Genomic DNA, 7,740 nt, shown 5'->3' with positions numbered 1-7,740 from the left:
ATTACTTCTAAGGTCTCATGTTCTGTACGTCTTGTATTTTTAATTTCTCCAAGACCCATCAGGACACAATGGTATTAGGTGCATTCTCTCACTTCCCACACGACTGACCTCTCTCCATTTACGCTAAATAAAACCTGGGCCAAATTTCCACTTGTTGCAGTAACAGCTAGTTGATATTAGCTGAAAATCATCAAACAAATCTCTCAAAATACCCCAAACCATCAAAACAATTTCACCTTTGCTACATTTTTAGATCCAACAAAACATGTTGAATCGCAAGAAGGAACAGCCTCAGATGGCATATCAAAGCAGGAAACTGAAAAGAGCCGGTGAGTAACTTTCCATACACAACATCTCAGAGCCTCTCCCGGTTAATAACTTCACTTAAAGGAAATGTGGTGCATCCTCACTGCTTTCCCTTTTGCTATTTCCAGCAATACAGACCTTTTTTTTTTTTTTTACTAGTGGTACCTGCACCTGTCAGTACCTGTCTGAGACTCGCTGTGGGCCAGGCCATTTTCTGAGGTCATCTGATTTCTAGAACAATGCAGGTGGCAGCACAATGGCGCCTGGACACCCAATTCCAACTCTGGGTGAGGCCGGTACCAGCCAGTACCTTGCACTGTCATTCCCCAGAAACGTCGCCCTATTTCCCAGCTCTCCATGGTCAGCAGACGGTTGTCACGGGCAGAGCAAAAGCAGGTTCACGCAAGCAGGGCCCTGGGTTGGTTCCACCCAGTTCTCAGTGGTCACAACAACAGCATTTAGCATTCACTGAGCTGGGTGCTGGGTGTTGGGTTCAACACTGGGGACATGCGGATAAATAAACAATCTCATTACTTCTGTAACTTAGGCATTTGGCTGGGAGGCGACTAGAGGCGCCAAGTGCTGCCAGGGTCAGGGTGATCTGTGAGCATGATGGCGGGGATTGGGGGGGAAGCAAGGTCTCCCTGGGGAAATGGAGTGGACTCTGAGATCCAAATGAATAGGGACAAGGCTGGCAAAGGGAGAGAGGCAGCAGGGGAAGGGGGAATAGAACGAGCACAGGCTAACAGCTGCCGTTCGGAGAGCGAAGAGGGAATTGGGACAAATTAAAGTGGAGGGGGTAGGCAGGGGTCACGTGTAGGCCTCCTAAGGGATTCTGGCTGTCCTAAGAGGGACAGGAAGCCACCAAAAGGATTGAAGGCAAGATGTGTCATGACTTTTATCCCTCCGGGTAGTGTGGGGAATGGAGTGGAGGAGGACAGAGCGTCTAAGAGGGGATTCCTGCTTCTGCCTGGGATGGAGGAATGCTACTCAGTCCCTACCAATGAGAAAAAAAAAAGCCCGACAAACTACAAAATCCTAACTTTCCTTGAACTTAGCTGAATTTGCAAGGCAAACTGGAAACCAAATACCAAGGAGGGGCAGGTCCCTAAAGGGAGAAGTGGAATGTGTACGCAGGCTCATGGAGGCAAAGCACAGGAGGAAGGGGCGTGTGCTGCACACTCTAGAAGAAATCAGCTAAAATGTTCAAGTGCTGGAGATCAAGTGAGGGGCTGTGTGTCAGATGGACTCACAGCAACTTGCAGCCTCCGGTAGGAGTTCATGAGAAAGACTGGGAGCGAGGTAGGGGGCCAGAAGGAGCCCCGTGTGGTCTGTGGAGCTGGCGGGCAGCAGGAAATGGGCTGTGACCTTGAGATGGGTGCTGACCCCGCCCCTGCCCAGGCCCTTCCCTCCCACAGGCAAAAGCCTCAACTTGCTGGAGGAGAGGCAGCCAACCTTTTCTCCCTGGGCGCAGGCAAAGACACACGGCTGCAGAGGGTGAAGCATTAACCTTCTACCCTCGAGGAAGGAGTGGAGAGAGGGCTTGGACCCACAAGGATACCAACACTACTTCTGGAAAGGGGCAGGGAACTTCCGCCCAAGACCAACCCCAGAAACGAGAAGGGGCAGGCACTGAGAAAGGCGCGCCCACAAGGCCCAGGCACGAAGGGCCTGCCTAGGATCAAAGCTCACCCCTGTCTGGGACATCCAAGAACTCCCCATGTTACCCCAGAGGCTAACACGGACACCGGTGACCAGCTGCCTGGCAGTGGGGCCTGTTCCATGAGGCACTAGAAAGACTGGACAATTGAGAAAATGCTCTAGCAGCCTGAACTCCATGCTGGGCGCACAGTGACACCAGGGACTTGGAAGCTGGTGTTGCCCTGGAGTACTCTTAGTGACCGCCCTGTCCAGTCTAGATGGGCTCAGCTCTGCACAGGGCCCAGCAGAAGAGATGCGCACAAACCCAGGGGTAAAATTATTTCCTTCCATCTCTGTTTTATGCGTGATACCTGGCTTTCAAAATAAAAAATTATCAGACCCACGGGAAAGCAGGAAATAATTCCATTGTTGAGAGCAAAGCAATAAACAGCATCAGACTCGGATGAGAGCCAAACGGTCAAATGGAAATTCTAGACACAAGCGGCACTAACAATGAGAAATCCCCGTAACATCAGGAGACCCAGCACAGCTGAGGACAAATTCCGTGAGCCTGAAGGTGCTCAATAGAAATGATCCCAACTGAAACACAAAGGAAAAAAAAAAAGACAGAACATCCAAGAGCCAGGGGACACTGTCACACGGCCTGATGTATGTAATGAGGGTCCCAGGAGAGGTGGGAACTTGTCCAGGCGGCCAGGGATGGGGGCAGCTTGAGTTGGGGGGGCGGACAGGCGGCTGTCTTTCCCAGCTGTGACACATTTCCATTTGGCCACCAGGCTCACGCCTTGCGGGTAGGTGGTGGGGAGGGGGAGGCCGGGAAGGGGCTTTACCAGCCTGATTGTGCTTTGGAAAAAGCTGAAAGCCTGCTGGGGACGGAGAAGGAGTGGAGGAGCAGAATCCAGGGAGCAGGGTCTGGGGCGTGTTAGTGATTTGCAGACAGGTGCATAGCTATGGTGATTGGATTCACTGGAGGGAGGGTGAGAATGTTAGGAAGGTTTTTTGTACTCTATGGGTGGAATATCCCAGAGAGCGGATTATCTTTTGTTTTTGGCTTTGGGGAGGTTTCTTTCTGAGAGCTGTGGAGGATTTAGCTAAGCCCCTCTATCATAGTGCCTCGGCATCCACACTGTGGGGTCAGCAGCCTGCAGCCCTTGAACAGACACCAGCCTCCCTGTGAGCGTGAGCGCGTGCCCTGGATGTCACAGGTGAGGGTAAGTTCCATGCGACCCCCCTACCAGCCTCCCGGAGCCTTCCCCTTGTGCGCCCCTTAGCTGAGACCCCCGTGAACCTTACCCAAACCCCGCTTTTTCGTTGTTTGAATTGACCAATCAGGCCTTAGCCTGGGACCGCCAACGCCCTCCCCCCGCTCGCCCTAACGGAGGCCTGTGCTGTCGGTTCTGCGGCTCGCTCTGCGTGCACCTGGCCTTGACCCCCGCGTGGCACCCCCAGGCGTGCTGTGGACCTCCTCCAGGACCCTCAAGTAGTAAACTGCTCCGTTTCAATTTCTCTGGTGTCTGTTGTTGAACCCCAGCTCACTACCCCACAGCTGGGGCTCTCCTTGAGAAATGTTAGTGTAACAAAACTCACAAGAGCCTTTGGTAGTGAATTCTCTGTGTGTGTGTTTTGTTTTTAAAACTTGCTTGTGGTTTTGTGCCAAACTGTCAGCTAAGCGTGGCCTCGTCTAATCCTCCCCACAACACCTGGGGTTCTCTGCTCCCTTCCCCTGACAGGTGAGACCCAGCTGGAGTCTCACAGTCCGAAGGCCCTAGGCGGAGGGTTTCCATCCTGCTAAGTGGAGTCTGCAGATGACGCCATGGACATTTGTGCAGGTCTTGAGTATTAAAGCCCAGCTCTGCATACATTATTGCATTGGATGTGCAGTGATTTGGATTACTTTTCCGTTTTTAGGGGGTGGTGTCGGGCTGGGGTTTCTTTGATTCTGACTCTGCTAAGCGAGCCACACACACCCCTGCCCCTGTGAGGATCACACTTGGGAGGAGGCGGTGGGCAGAAGTGGAGAGAGATGGGTCCACCCAGGGAGCCCCCAAGAAGGTGGGTGGTGGCCTTTTCCGCCAATCGGAGGTGGGCAGTGAATGGAGGGACGTGAGGATGGGCAGAATTGTCCCTATTCTCAAGGTGCGGCAACTCTGGGCCACTTTGTCTGGGCCACTTCTTGTAGCTACTTGCTTAAACTTCTAGTCCCCAGCACTGGCCACAGTGATCCTACACCCAGTTCCAGGCTTTGTGGAGAAAATAAAAGAAGCATCTGTCAAGCAACTGCCTTCTAGAAACTTCACTGAAGGAAGGAAACCCAGGCGAGATAGGAGAAAAGCATGACAGAGTACAATGGTGACAATGGGCCAGATGCTGGCCCCTCAGTCACTGCCCTGGGAAGTTAGAACAGGAAGGCCAATTTGTAGGCTTGGATTATTGGGGAAGGCTTTTGCAGAATGTTCACACTCAGTCCTCTTGGAAGAATCAAGCGTCTGTATACACATCTCCAGAGACAAAGGCATGGACCTGGGCCTCGGAGCTGAATGAGCTCTGGAACAAAATTCACAAGAAGGCAAACCACTCTGTCTCCCGGAACACCTCCACACTTCATAAGCAGGGACCTGCTTCTGCTGACCTGTCTAAGGAAGATGAGAATGATCCGGCATTAATTTATTCAACACATAATTGTTAAGTGATGAAACATGCATGTTGAACCATTTGTATATTTTACTGGCTTACAGTGGCTCCTGGGCACAGAAATTGTATCTATAAAAGCTTGAATAGAGCCTATTTTTATATAAAAAAATATTTTATAGGTACAATTTCTGGGCCCAGGCTGCACTGCAAGCCAATAAAAAGATCACAGGTGGCCCCAAAGAAGATGAAATCAAACTCTTAGAATGTTGTCTTCCTGCATCAGCAGGCTCAAGAACTGCCAATTTACAGTTTTTATAGATAATTATATATATATATAAAAAAAAAACCCACTTGTCTCACATGTAATTACTATTTGCCATCGGTTTGGGAATACATTCTTGCAAAATTTGTTGTCAGCAAAATCCTTGGGAGAGCCTCCAAAATCCACAAGGAGACAGCCCATTTGTTCTTCCAACAATTCTTTATCTGAGGAATCTGAGGCCGGGCCTTTGACTTGAAACATGAACAGTGTAGGCCTGATACTTCCGCTAACACGCGTGTTCAGAAACTGAAAACTGCCCATGGAGGGGAAAAGTCTTTAGATCAAGGTTTGGCAGTGGATTTCTTCCTCTACAAGTTTCAGGGAGACCTATCTCTTTGTAAAAGTGGGGAGAAGAAAGTTGACCAGTAATTCCAGTGTCATCCTGCCACCAAAATGGCACTCCCAGCTCCGGATGGATCTCTGGGCAGTATGCGGAGAGCAGGAAAAGCAGTTCTCAAAGTATGATCTGGAGAACCCCCGGGAACTCCTGAGACCTTTTCAGGTAGTTAAAAAAGGCCATTTTCGGGAAAATACTAAAATATTATTTGCCTTTTTAACTCTCATTCGCCCATGTGTGCATAGTTGAGTTTTCCAGAGGCTACATGACCTGGGGCACTGTGACAGTTTGAATACAGAAGCAGAAATGAGAATCTAGCTGTCTCCTATGAAGACAGACATGAAACAGATTTATAAAACTGTAAAACAATGCCACTCTTCTCACTACTTTTTTGGGGGGGAAATATAGTCTTTTACATAAAAAGATACTATGTATGTCAACATATAATGGGTGAATTCATGTTACCAGAGGTTAAATATCTTTAAAATGTCTTCATTTTAATTTCTATATTGACAGATATATCGCGTGTAAACAAAAGCTCTTTGAGTTCCTCAATGCTTTTTAAAAGTATTAAAGCTGTTTTCTAAAGAGAAAATGCCCAGAGGAGGCCTGGATCGATATACTCCTTAAAGAAAGATTTCAGTTACTCATACCACCTGGCAGACCATAACATGGTTATGGTCCCTCTTGTACAGTTTCTTGGGTCTGTTGCTGCTGGTCAGGAAAAGCCAACACACCTCATCATAAACAGAAATATTAGAAATGGGATACAGAGAGTATGAATTGGGACACCTACGTGGCTCAGTCAGTTGAGCATTTGCCTTCGGCTCAGGTCATGATCCCAGGGTCCTGGGATCGAGCCCCGCATCTGGCTCCCTGCTTAGTGGGGAGTCTGCTTCTCCCTCTCCCTCTGCCTGCCACTCCCCCTGCTTGTGCTCACTCACTCTCTCTCTCTGACAAATAAGTAAATAAAATCTTTAAAAAAACACCAAAAAGTATAAATCTAACTTTTTTTTAAAGATTTTATTTATTTATTTGACAGAGAGAGAGACAGCAAGAGAGGGAACACAGGCAGGGGGAATGGGAGAGGGAGAAGCAGGCTTCTCACTGAGCAGGGAGCTCGATGTGGGGCTTGATCCCAGGACCCTGGGATCGTGACCTGAGCGGAAGGCAGACACTTAACGACTGAGCCACCCAGGCACCCCTAAATCTAACTTTTTGAGCTGATGAAAATGCTTTGTAAAAAAAACAAAGCATGAATGGATGCTGTACTTTGTCAGATTGCTTTTTCTGCATCTATTGAAAGGATCATATGGTTCTTATCCTTTCTTTTATTAATGTGGTATAGTATCATGTTAATCGATTTGTGAATATTGAATCCCTTGCAGTCCAGGAATAAGTCCCACTTGATTGTGGTGAGTGATTTTTTTAATGTACTGTTGGATTCAGTTTGCTAGTATTTTATTTAGAATTTTTGCATTCATGTTCATCAGAGATACTGGCCTGTAGTTCTCTCTTTTAGTGGAGACTTTATCTGGGTTAGAGGAAACATACCTCAACATCATAAAGGCCATATACAAAAAACCCACAGCAAATATCATCCTCAATGGGGAAAAGCTGAGAGCTTTCCCCTAAATTCAGGAACAAGACAGGGGTGTCCATTCTCATCAATGTTGTTCAGCAGAGCACTGGAAGTCCTAGTCTCAGCAGTCAAACAACACAAAGAAACAAAAGGCATCCAAATCAGCAAGGAAGAAATCAAACGTTCACTATTTGAGGATGACATGATACTCTATATAGAAAACCCAAAAGACTTCACTAAACTGTTAGAACTGATGCATGAATCCAGTAAAGTCAAGGATACAAAATCAACGTACAGAAATCTGTTGCATTTCTCTACACCAATAAAGAAGCAGCAGAAAGAGAAATCAAGGAATTGATCCCATTTACAATTGCACCAAAACCCACAAGATACCTAGGAATAAACCTAACCAAGGAGGTAAAAGATCTGTACTCTGAAAACTATAGAACATTGATGAAAGAAATTGAAGATGTCACAAAGAAATGGAAAGACATTCCATGCTCATGGAATGGAAGAACAAATATTGTTAAAAAGTCTATACTATCCAAAGCAATCTACACATTCAATGCAATCCTTACCAAAATACTACCAGCATTTTTCACAGAGCTAGAACAAATAATCCTAAAATTTGTATAGAACCACAAAAGACCTCGAATAGTCAAAGTAATCTTGAAAAAGAAAAGTAAACTTGGAGATATCACAATTCCAGACTTCAAGTTATATTACAAAGCTGTAGTGATCAAGACAGTATACTATTGGTACAAAATAGACACAGATCAATAGAAAAGAATAGAAAACCCAGAAATGAACCCACAACTCTATGGTCAATTAATCTTTGACAAACAGGAAAGAATATCCAATAGAAAAAAAGACAGTCTCTGCAACAAATGGTGTTGGGAA

Source organism: Halichoerus grypus, chromosome 6, assembly GCF_964656455.1.
Source record: "Halichoerus grypus chromosome 6, mHalGry1.hap1.1, whole genome shotgun sequence".
NCBI classification, from domain to species: domain Eukaryota; kingdom Metazoa; phylum Chordata; class Mammalia; order Carnivora; family Phocidae; genus Halichoerus; species Halichoerus grypus.
The sequence above is the reverse complement of the archived record's forward strand: the minus strand, read 5'-3'. Positions refer to the sequence as shown.